This window comes from Balaenoptera musculus, chromosome 16 (assembly GCF_009873245.2).
Source record: "Balaenoptera musculus isolate JJ_BM4_2016_0621 chromosome 16, mBalMus1.pri.v3, whole genome shotgun sequence".
NCBI lineage: Eukaryota > Metazoa > Chordata > Mammalia > Artiodactyla > Balaenopteridae > Balaenoptera > Balaenoptera musculus.
The window spans coordinates 74,982,627-74,990,928 of record NC_045800.1 but is presented as its reverse complement, the minus strand read 5'-3'; the positions used below and the strand labels follow the sequence as shown (position 1 = coordinate 74,990,928).

Here is an 8,302-nt window from a genome sequence, read left to right as displayed (position 1 = left end):
AGGAATTTGGACCCTTCTGATTGTTGGATCTGTCATCAGAAAACCCAATCTGTCCATGACAGCCATGACCCTTTAGTCTTCATCTCCACTGTGACAACTAACTATAGCCACACCCCTTTGGATATTTTTCATCAGGTCAGAACTTCTACAACCAGATTTTCCTGTACTTTGCTTTGACCTCTTCCGTGTCATAACTCTCAATGCAGCTAACCATACCTATTCCACCTGTACAATTCTCACCACTAGGTTAGGTCTGCTTGCCATGGCAAAACAACTCCCTTCTGTATGGCCTTTGAGAACAAAGTCCACAGAACATGATGGTTTCTCCCTAACTGTTCACCAAACACCACTGACCTACTGAAAGGGCCAATAGAATAATCCCAATTAATGGCACTATTAATAATCAAACCCTAGCAGGAGTCTTACATGCACCACCTGATTTTATCTTTGTAACAATCGGGCCTCCTGATGGGCTTATGAATGTTTAGACAGTTGGCAGATTGGAGGCCAATGCTAGTTACTAGGATTTCTAACTGTCCCCTTGGACACTCATAATAAATCTGAAGTCTCCCATTGTTCCTGTCATTCATCTTCTCCATTAAACCTTCATTGCCACCTTAAATAGGAATTCCCAGGAGGTATACATGACTCTAGATTTGCTTTCATTGGAAGGGCACTTATTCATGCCAATGAACAAATGATTAGAAATCTCTCTGGAGGAACTTCCCTGGCAGTTCAGTAGTTAAGGGAACTAAGATCCCACATGCTGCACAGCGTGGCCAAAAAAAAAAAAAAAAAGAAAAAAAAAAAGAAAGAAAGAAAAAAGAAGTCTCTCTGGAATTGGGAAAACTTGCTGATTCTACCAATAAGGCAATAGCAGTCCAACAACAATTACTTGACTCATTGGCCAGAGTAGTTTTGGATAATCGCTTAAATCTTAATTACCCAGCATTTGTGTGATTGCAAACATCACCTACTGTGCATGGATAAATTCCTCTGGAGAAGTAGAAACCCCATAGGCATACCTTAGATATATTTTGGGTTTGGTTCTAGACCACCGTAAGAATGAGAATATTGCAATAAAACCAGTTACATAAATTTTGATTTCCCAGTGCATATAAAAGCTATGTTTACACTATACTGTAGTATGTTCGGTGTACAATGGCATTATGTCTAAAAAACAATGTACATACCTTAATTAAAAAAGACTTTATTGTAAAAGAATGTTAACCATCATCTGAGCCTTCAGCGAGTCATAATCCTTTTGCTGGTGGAAGGTTTGAAATATTGTGAGAATTACCGAAATGTGACATAGAGACACAAAATGAGCACATGCTGTCAGAAAAATGGTGCCAATAGACTTGCTCAATGCAGAGTTGCCATAAACCTTCAATTTGTAAAAAAAAAAAAACCCTCTATATCTACGAAGCACAATAAAGTGAAGTGCAATAAAACGAGGTATGCCTGTACATAAAATTAGGGAACAAGCATATTGGCTACAACAAATTTCACTGACAATCCATGATCCTTTGATTTGCTTTTGGCTTAAAATCCCAACTTTTAGTGGTCTTTTATTGATATAGAAATATTCAGTAATTTGTACAATATTTAAAAAATTATTTTTATCAGTTTCTAAGTTACTGTGTAAGATTTAGCTTAATGTACCAGTTAATGGTCTATCAGAAGATTATATTCTTCTGCCTGGAAGCCTTCATTAAAAAAAAGGAGATTTTTTGCGGGGGAACTTCCCTGGTGTGCAGTGGTTGACTCTGCACTCCCAATGCAGGGGATCCAGGTTTGATCCCCGGTCAGGGAACTAGATTCCACATGCATGCTGTAACTAAGAGTTTGCATGCCACAATTCTAAGGAGCCCACATGCCACAACTAAGGAGGCTGCCTGCTGCAACTAAGACCCAGCGCAACCAAAATAAATATTTTAAAAATAGGAAAGGGGGGCTTCCCTGGTGGCACAGTGGTTAAGAATCCTCCTGCCAATGCAGAGAACACGGGTTCGAGTCCTGGTCCGGGGAGATCCCACATGCCACGGAGCAACTAGGCCCGTGTACCACAACTGCTGAGCCTGCGCTCTAGAGCCCACAAGCCACAACTACTGAAGCCCACGTGCCTAGAGCCCATGCTCTGCAACAAGAGAAGCCACAGCAATGAGAAGCTCATGCACCACAACGAAGAGTAGCCCCCACTCGCCACAACTAGAGAAAGCCCGCGCTCAGCAACAAAGCCCCAATGCAGCCTAAAATAAATAAAATAAATAAATTAAAAAAAAAAAAAAAAAAAAAAAGGAAAGGGGCTTCCCTGGTGGTGCAGTGGTTAAGAATCTGCCTGCCAGTGTAAGGGACATGGGTTCGAGCCCTGGTCCGGGAAGATCCCACATGCCACGGAGCAACTAAGCCCGTGTGCCACAACTACTGAACTCTGCGCTCTAGAGCCCGTGAGCCACAACTACTGAGCCCACGTGCCACAACTACTGAAGCCCACGCATCTAGAGCCCGTGCTCTGCAACAAGAGAAGGCACTGCAATGAGAAGCCCGTGCACTGCAACGAAGAGTAGCCTCTGCTCACTGCAACTAGAGAAAGCCTGCGCACAGCAATGAAGACCCAACAAAGCCAAAAATAAATAAATAAAATAAATTTATTTTAAAAAAGGAGATTTTTTGATGTTTTATAATACAATAATATCAAAACAAAACTCATTAAAAAAACTTGTTTTATTATGGAAAATTTCAAAAATACAGAAGAATAAAGAGAATAGTATAATTTAAAAAAAAAAGAGGGAACTGACCAACAAAGATGAAAATGCAGCAAATAAATGAAAAGTGATAATGCTGGGAGTGAAACTGGAATTGAGTATAAATGGAGTTACAGAAGAACTAGCTGAATGGGGGAATGTTGACACTGCCGCTCTTCAGGAGACTAGATCCGCAGCCAGAGGAACTTGTTGAAGGGAAACTGATAACAGAAATGAGGAAAGTGTAACGAAAAGGATGAAGGTGTCCTAGAGGATGTGATGCTGGCAAAAAAAACTTCACATTAAGGGATTCTTGGAGATATTTCATGACATAAAAAGTGGAAAGGATACACAACATTGTAAATCAAATGTACTTGAATAAAATAAATTTTTTAAAAAGTGGAAAGGATAGGGACTTCCCTGGTGGCGCAGAGGTTAAGAATCTGCCTGCCAATGCAGGGGACAGGGGTTCGAGCCCTGGTCTGGGAAGATCCCACATGCCACGGAGCAAGTAAGCCCGTGTGCCGCAACTACTGAGCCTGCACTCTAGAGCCCACAAGCCACAACTACTGAGCCTGCTCACCTAGAGCCGTGCTCTGCAATGAGGGAAGCCACCGCAATGAGAAGCCCGCGCACCGCAACGAAGAGTAGCCCCTACTCGCCGCAACTAACGGGGAAAGCCCGTTCACAGCAACAAAGACCCAATACAGACAAAAATAAGTAATAAATAAATAAATAAATTTTTAAAAAGTGGAAAGGATACAATGCTGCAGGCTGATCCAAATTTATAAAGGAGTGTGACAGTTCACCAAAGCATTATTATTGTAAGTTATACAATGAAAAGAAGAAGCAAGCATTCTTCAGACTACTCTTGGGAAGTTTTTACAAATAAAACACTTTAGGGAATTCCCTGGTGGTCCAGTGGTTAGGACTCTGAGCTTCCACCGCAGGGGGCACGGTTTGATTCCTGGTCGGGGAACTAAGATCCCACATGCCACACGGAGTGCCCCCCCCCCAAAAAAAAAGTTAAAGAAAAGCCCACTTTAACGCAGATGCAGAGAATGGACTTGAGGACAGGGGGAGGGGGAAGGGTAAGCTGGGACGAAGTGAGAGAGTAGCATTGACATATATACACTAGCAAATGTGAAATAGCTAGCTAGTGGGAAGCAGCTGCATAGCACAGGGAGATCAGCTTGGTGCTTTGTGACCACCTAGAGGGGTGGGATAGCGAGGGAGGGAGGGAGACACAAGAGGGAAGGGATATGGGGATATATGTATACATATAGCTGATTCACTTTGTTATACAGCAGAAACTAACACAACATTGTAAAGCCACAATAAAGATGTTAAAAAAAACCCACGTTAATGCTCAAGTTTTCTAATAAGCTATAGAATATAAAATAAATATCATTTTAGTATTGTTTTAATTTCCCAATACACTTTTTTTTTGGTGGGGGGAGAATTAGCTTACCTTTTAATTGAGAGTGTGAGAAGGAAAGAGTAAACATGTTAACTTTAGCAGCAAGAATGCTGCTCTAAGGATTATGACAGACAAGTTGGCTTTTATCCCATTAGATGCCAATATATGTGTATACAAGTCAAAATCCACAAGGAGTGTTTAAGGGCCAAAAGTTAGCTTCTTAGTATACAAAAGCTAATGAGCATTTGAAAAATATTTGCACTTGGAAATTAAATAAAACCTTAGTAACAGGGCTGTGGGCGAGTCTGGTGATATCTGCTCAAGAAGTGCCCTATGCTGGCGCCAGAGGAACATTGCTTGTCTAGGTGGTTTTATACTGCAGAGCTGGTTGGAAGACAGGTCACAACTGGAAAGCCAAAGAAAAGCTTCCATTAACTTCATCTTATTTTAGGGTTCTGGTTCTTGGAAATCTTCAGCTTCCATCTAAGAATGTTGGTCTGTGTCTTCCAAACGGGGACTATTTTTCTTGGTTGAGCTTTTCTTTTTCTTTTGATTTTATCTCCACCACTTTATGAGCTCTTTCAGCCCACCACTTTTTCCAGAAATGCTGGAAGAGGACCGCCACAATTACTATTCTGACCGTCAGTGCACAAGCTGAGCCGATGGCCAGAGCAAGGAAGTGGATCTCAGAGACATGTACAGTGTGCACGATGCTGAGCCAGATCTCCCCTATCAGTCCATCAACGTCAGATGGGTTCTTCACCTGGCAGGTTTATGTCCCACTGTCATCAAACTGCAGATTCCAGAGTATGATGGAGACATCATACCGGCTCGGGGTTCCCATCCCAGACCACCCGGTCCTTGAAACTCCCACTCATGGGTTTGAAGGGATCCACATGGTAGTAGAAAACAAACTGCTCAGACCACCCCCACCTCCAGGTCACTGTTAGTGCATCAGCCATAGGGGCAAAGCTGGGGAAAGTGCACAGAAGATAAAGAGAATTAAATTGTTCTGTTCCTGCGTTTAGAGAGTGTACCATAAAGCTCAGGGATTTTTATTCTTAAGAATAAAAATTCTCGGGAGTTCCCTGGCAGTCCAGTGGTTAGGACTCCATGCTTTCACTGCCGAGGGCCCGGGTTCGATCCCTGGTCCGTGAACTAAGATCTCACAAGCCGTGTGGCGCAGCCAAGGAAAAAAAACGAATAAAAATTCTCAGGAGTCCCATGTAACTAAAGACTCTGAGAATAGAAAATTTGATTAAATCACGTAGTAATCAAATACAAAGATTACTACAAAAACAATACAGCTCCAATCAATCCTTGTCTAAACTATATTATCAAGCACCTGTGAGCAACCCTAAATTGTACTGAAAACTGTACATAAAAGCCAACCACACTTAGGCTCTAGAGGGAAAGTCAAGAGCAAACCTTGATAATGCTTCCTGTCACGCCTTCACCCTAAGATTTCGAATGTCTGTGCTCTTCACAAATGAGACAACTTTATAAAAGCTGCTTTTAAATTTCAGACGTTGGATCACAGTAAATTCAGTGTGAAATAATCCACTGTGGGATAAAAGTTCACGGGGGTGACAAATGGAGTTAAGGAAGTCTCTGGTGCCTTCCTTCTGAGACATACTACACCCACAGAGTTACAGTGGATGGCTAGCACCTCAGAAGGCTACACTTCCTTCTGTATACAAGTGAAACTGCCTCAAGGAAACGGAAGCTTTTTTTCTGAAGTGATTAGTATGAGTACCACACTTAAGACTTAAATAACAGGTTCTAACCCTCCACGTGGAGTGGAAAAAGGCAGTGGCTTAGAGCAGAGATGGAGCCCCAGGGCAGCCCTTTCAGAGTGGTAGCTGAAGATAGTAGGATTTCTGGTTCTCTTTTCCCTTCATCTAAAGCTGCACTGTGTGATAAGGGGGCCATTTAGCCACATAGGCTTGTTGAACACTGGAAATGTGGCTAGTATGACTGAGGACCTGACTTTTTATTTTGTCAAATACACAACATAACATTTACCATCTTAACCATTTCTAAGTTCAGTAGTGTTAAGTACATTTGGTATTGTGCAACCAATCTCCATAGTTTATTTTTATCTTGAAAACCTGAAACTCTCTGCTTATTAACAACTTCCCATTTCCTGCCTCCCCCCAGTGTCTGGCAGCATCACCATTCCAATTTCTGGCTCTATGAATCTGACTACTTTTGATACTTCATGTAAGTGGAATCATACAATACTTGTCTTTTTGTGACTGGCTTATTTCACGTAGCATAAGGTCCTCAAATTCATGTCCCAGAATTTCCTCCCTTTGTAAAAAGGCTGAATAATATTCCCTTGTCTGTATACACCACATTTTGTTTACTCATTCATCTGGCAATGGACACTTGGGTTGCTTCCAACTTTTGACTATTGTAAATAATGCTGCTACGAACATTGGTGTACAAATATCTCTTGAGACCGTGCCTTCAATTCTTTCGGTTACATATCCAGAAAACAGAACTGCTGGATCATATGGTAATTCTTTTTAAATTTTTGAGGAGTTATCATACTGTTTTCCACAGCAGCTGCACTATTTTACATTCCTATCAGCAACACACAGAGTTCCAATTTCTCCACATCCTTGCCTTAATGTAAATTTAAAACTCATAATTCAGTTATGGAAAAACTTTTAAGTATGTTTGGAACAACAAGGATATAGGAAACTGCTTTTTCAACTGTAAATTTTATGAAATCTAAATATACATTAAGTATTCCCAATACAAATTAAAATTCCTGACTTAAAAAAATATATGGAGATGTGCTGTAAGTGGAAAACACACCAGGCTTCAAAGAAGAAAAAAAGAACATAAAATGTCTCATTGATAATGTTATATATTGACTACATACGAGATGATATTTTGGATATGTTGATCCAAATAAAACTATTAAAATTAATATTACCTGTGCTTTTACTTTGTAAATGTGGCTACTAGAAAAAAAATTAAATACATTTGCAGTTCACATTATATTTCTATTGGACAGCACTGCTATAGAGGTAGCTACTACCACTCGTACCACATAATGAAAGCCATCAGATTCTGGAAGACAAGCTCCTTCTGCAGTCCAAATTGTTGTAAGTCAAGCAAGCCCTTTTTTTCTTTTTTAAAAAAATAAATTTATTTATTTATTTATTTATGGCTGCGTTGGGTCTTTGTTGCTGCGCGCGGGCTTTCCTTAGTTGCGGCGAGCGGGGGCTACTCTTCGTTGCGCTGAGCGGGCTTCTCATTGCAGTGGCTTCTCTTGTTGTGGCACATGGGCTCTAGGCATGTGGGCTTCAGTAGTTGTGGCAGGCGGGCTCAGTAGTCGTGGCGCACGGACTTAGTTGCTCCGCCCGCACCAGGGCTCGAACCCGTGTACCCTGCATTCGTAGGCGGATTCTTAACCACTGCACCACCAGGGAAGTCCCCAAGCAAGCCCTTTTCAATCTCCCTTCTGCCCTTGATATCTACATGCATCTTTCTTTTACTACAGGATTACCTGAATGAAAATTTCTATCCACTGTTACTGTGAAATGCTGGGCTATTATACTTAGTCCCTCAGTGGCTATCTGGGGTCCAGGCTTGAGTATCCTATTTTCTCTGTTTTGTTGGTGTATCATAGCCTGATGCCTTCCATTACAGTATCAATTAACTCCTGTGCCTGCGTCATGGCTGGGGGCTGTGTGACAACACCACACCACAGAAAGCTCAGGAGATGTGTCCATGTGTTTGCAGAGTCGAAAGAGGCATTTTCATTTCTTCTCCTTCGACTTGACAGTGCTTCCTTGACACAACTTCTCCTCCTGTATCTTTGTGATTCTTACCCACTTACAGCTTATTTCCACTCTGAAAGCAGTCAGGAATCTTACTTTTGTCTATGTGATGACAAAATAGTGGAGCAGGACCTAGACCAGGTGTGGTCACTTTCAGTGACTGTGGCTACAATCCCAGAGGGGTTGAGGGGCGGGGAGGGGGGGGGACTATGGGGCCCCAGGAAGGAACCCTGAAATGTCAGGTAGGGAAGATCCAGAAGCTGGAATTGAGGCAGAAGAGCTGCTGTGACTAGAGCTGCTGCTCTTGACTACACCTCTTCTCATTTCTGTTGCTCATA

The 8,302-nt window shown here is 41.8% G+C and overlaps 1 pseudogene; it reads right to left on the bottom strand.

The window, feature by feature from the left end:
• Positions 1-4,684: 4,684 nt before the first annotated feature.
• LOC118882422 lies at positions 4,685-5,207 on the bottom strand (annotated as a pseudogene).
• Positions 5,208-8,302: the final 3,095 nt, after the last annotated feature.